The sequence below is a fragment of the Lactuca virosa genome, chromosome 1, assembly GCF_052849685.1.
Source record: "Lactuca virosa cultivar CGN04683 chromosome 1, Lactuca_virosa_CGN04683_v6, whole genome shotgun sequence".
Lineage (NCBI taxonomy): Eukaryota > Viridiplantae > Streptophyta > Magnoliopsida > Asterales > Asteraceae > Lactuca > Lactuca virosa.
This window is the reverse complement of record NC_136426.1, coordinates 132,612,081-132,616,443: the sequence shown is the minus strand read 5'-3', so window position 1 is coordinate 132,616,443 and position 4,363 is coordinate 132,612,081.

Below are 4,363 nucleotides of genomic sequence, written 5' to 3'. Positions count from 1 at the left end.
AATTGTTCATAATTGAGCAAGGAAGACAATTCTAGAACTATATATAGGAGTGGACAGTTTTAGGAAGGCTTTTAGGTTTTCTGGAAGCCTCCTGATAGCTGATAATGATAACCGCCTTGAATAGATTAAATCTGGAAATTTAATTATTCAAATTAGGATTTATCCTATTGATCCACTAGCTATAAACAGGACCCCTTGGCATCATCGTTTTGTTCCTAGACTTTCATAAAGTAACAAAACCGAATTTCATATTTCTCTTTTTCTCTCCTTTCGATTTTTAATGTTCTAGGGTATTGAGTGTGAGTCATAAGAGGCATTCATACTATTGGTGCTAGATTTCCATAAGTCATTGACTATCAAAGGAATAAGTATATGCGATTATACTTAAAGTTATGTACTAATCTTATTTGTTCTTTCATATTGGTAGATTAGCTCGGTTTTACAAAGTATGTTGCTATAATGAGAGATGTCATGAATATTTAGGTTGAATTTTCCCACAATAGTTTTATGTATTCCGCTGCATTTGTTTTTATGTTTTATTTTAACCTAGAAAACCTATCAGTGGTATCAGAGCCTATGATTTTCTATTATATGTGCATTGGTGAAAAAGTGAAAAACGGGAAAAACCCTATTGATGAATCACGGGCGCGCCACACCCCTCTGTCTAGCGCGCTGCCCTCTGCCCTCCACCAGATCTCAAATTTTGTTACTTTTTCTATTTGTTAGGATAATTACTAGTTTATTATGATTATTTTAATTGCTTAAAATCTGATCATTTGACCTAGGTAATGAGTCAAACCCTAAATTCAAAATTGAAGGAAACAAATAATATTATTTAATTATTAGTTAATTAATATAATTGTTTAATTCATAAAATATTTAATTTTAATTAATTAAAAGTTTAATTAAATATAATTACTAAATATTAAATGGTTTAAATATTAATTAATTTAAAGTTAGTTAAGTTAATAAGATTTACACCTTGTATTTTCAAAAAGTTTAAAATACACCCTTATATATTTATTGTAATAGTATATAATTTTATATTTAAAAGAATATTAATGCATCAGTCGAATCAAGAGTAAGCCTCATTCATGAAGCTGGACTATAAGAGAGTTATAAGGTAATGACCTATAAAATGAACGTTGAATTAGTTTCATTTTCACTCACCGATTATTTGTGTGGTGGATTGTCGTTAGATAAAAGGGTTCTGATAGGATGTAAATCTCGTTAAAAGTACAACATAAAGTACAAGAACATAAAAACCCCACTCTAGTTAACTTAAGAAAAATGTGAACTTGTATTCTAATCCATGAAAACACACATCATTTCTTTATGAGTCGTTGGTGAAGCATGTGTGGATAACCGACACACTAATTTGGGATTATAAAGTAGAAATGATGAGACAACTCGAGTTTATGATTATTGATGAAGCGTGTGTGGTTAACCGACACGCCAATGTGAGATCATAAATGGGAACGAGGGTGTCACACGGGTTTGCATGGTTATTCACATCTTGTTTGTGATCCTTTGGTATCCTAGTCACAAATGTAAGAGCATAATGCGAGATTAACATGTCGTTGATAGTTCAATGAATCTCAAGATATCTAGGAGTTTCATGGTGATTGAAATTAGTAAAGTGCTTTACCTAACTAAAATAGATTGATGATATGATTATGGCCTCCTTTTTCATGTTACAAATCGAAAATATGGATCCTAGCCTTAATTTAAAATTAGGTTAATAATTAAGGATTGAATCAACTTCTTTAAACTTTCTTTCTTAGGTTAGATGGAAATCCTCTCCCACCTCCTCGCACACTTTCAAATTCTAGCTTATCTTTGTTCTCCATCAGGAATAACTCATTTGTTATGGAATCTTCCTTGATTGGATAATGGGAAAGATGTCCTTGATAATCATGTCCCTCAAATCAATAATACGTCAACTTTGAAGAAGTTGGTATTCCCATAATCATGTAGATATGTCAAATAAGGTTTCTTGCATCATTATCTTTATGTCCCCGATGTTCCAAAATGATCTTTTGTGAACATGTGAACATATGAAATGAATTTGCAATTGAGTGAAATGTTTCACCAAAGAGCAAGGAAAGAGTGATTTGAAAATCGTCAAAAGTTCCTAATTTCACACAAGCTAAAGGAGAGAGTTTTGTATATGCTTAATGAGAGCTACATAGATAAACTTAAGAATCCCAATGTTGTCCCTGACAAGAGTCTTTTAATAGATCTTATGCTTGGATCTCTCACTAGTGCTTATGATAATTTCAACTTGATTCATCATATGAATAGTATGGAGAAGATAATGATGGAATTCTTAAACCTTCTCCACACTATAGAAACCGGAAAGGAATTAGATTTCATATCCGGATCCAGTTATCGCCTTTCTAAATGTTGGCAGAAAGAAGAGGAAACGTTCAAATCCTAAATGGAAAGGAACGGTTTCGGTCGGAACTTCCCACTATGAGGGAATGGAATTGGTGTGTCCTCTATTCCACACAACCATGATTCAAAAGAGGTAATTTGCGATTAATGCAATGCAAGGTATAACACCCCATTTTTATCATAGCCGTAAATTCTAATGATTATAAAATAAGAAATAAGTAATAGTTATTATAATTAAAATCCTTAAATAGGATAATCTATAGTTATGCGCACTGTAGACTATATAATACAAGTTTCGTACTAAGGAAAAATAGGAAAAATCAACCGAATCGTTCGTAAATCGTAAACATAAGTGCACCAAAACATATATATTATTATACATTTAGAAATTATACGTAATCCCCATCCCGAAAATATAAATTTCGTAGAAATCTGACTCCGTATGAATTAGATATGATTTTTATAAGATATAATAGTCAGTCGGGCACAAGGAATGTGTGAAGTAAAAAGCTACGAAGAGAATGATTGACTTTTAGAATAAGTAACCAAAAGGAAAATCTTAGTACTCTTTAAGATAAGAATTTTGAGAAAAAGAATGTCAAAAACGGAGTCCGTACGAGAGAGTTATGATTTTAACAAAATCCTTTAATCATATAAAAAATAGGGACGGAAAATAAAGTCAGCATTAGCCGATGAAGTCTAAAGGAAAGTTGTAGATCTCGTCGAGAGCTTTCCGGGGATATGAATTTACAAAATCTGTGTTTTGTAGGGCACGCAGTGCTCGCCGCGCGCTTCTAGAAGGTGAAAACGTGGACCACAGAGAGGCTGACACGTGGCACAAAAATGGTCGGAGAGACGTCGCCTTAAAATGCACGATGTGCATCCCATTTGCACGTCGTGAAACCAAAAGACAGCTATAAATAGGAGGCCAAGCCTCATTCTTTCTCCCACAATTTACCAAACTCTCTCCCTCTCTCTCTCTCTATTTATTTCAATTCTAGCCCATTTTCTCTTAATTTTAGTCTTCGACGAAGCCCTGCAATCCCTGAAGTAGTAGTAGCTAGCGACTAGAAGCTCTGCCAATGCAATTTCCTAACTTTTGTCAGGAAGAACCTCTGTAAGTTAAGCTAGACTCTAGTCTTTTCAGTGTAACTTATATTTATAGTCATAAGTCGTTATTATGAACCTATAAATAAAAATTATCAGTGATTCCAAGTGATAATACTGATTGATCTACTTATAGAAGAGGTGTCTAGAATGATCACGTTGGCTTGGTTGTTGGATTTCAGAAAGACTATACGCCGAAATGGTTATGCCTCCTAACTGTCCGGCCTAACTGATCCTTATTTGATAGAACTATCAGTATTCATTGGGATTAGTCATAGGTATAGCCTACGTCACCATATTCCCTTAGTATCTAATAAATTATAGTATTATAGGTTAATACTCGTTAGGCTTGTTGCTCGTCAGTGGGATCGTCCGAATAGCTGTTAATTGACAGAATAACTGTCCAGGTGAGTTCATCTCACTATATTATGTATTCTAGTATATATCCATGTATGTTAGGATATAGGATCCCATAAAGTAGAGCCTATAGTATAGTTTCTATGTGCTTGTAAAACTTGGTATGCTTAAAAGTTAGTGAGGGTTGATGGTGGAACAAACAAAGTACGGGAGCCTACAAACCCGTATATGTGTAGTTAGGGCTGATGGCAGAACGAACAAAGAACGGGAGCCTAAAGACCCGCGTAAATTTAGTTAATGGTGCAACGATAAAAGTACGGGAGCCATTGTTTGTATGCATGTATATGTAATTTGGTATATGGTATATTGGGGGAACTCACTAAACCTAGCGCTTACCCAGTTGTTTATAAATGTTTTCCAAGTACTAATGGGAAGGGAAAGGTTCAACTGTACACACGCGCATTCGCTATATGTTTCCGCACAAATGTAATCACACTTTGAT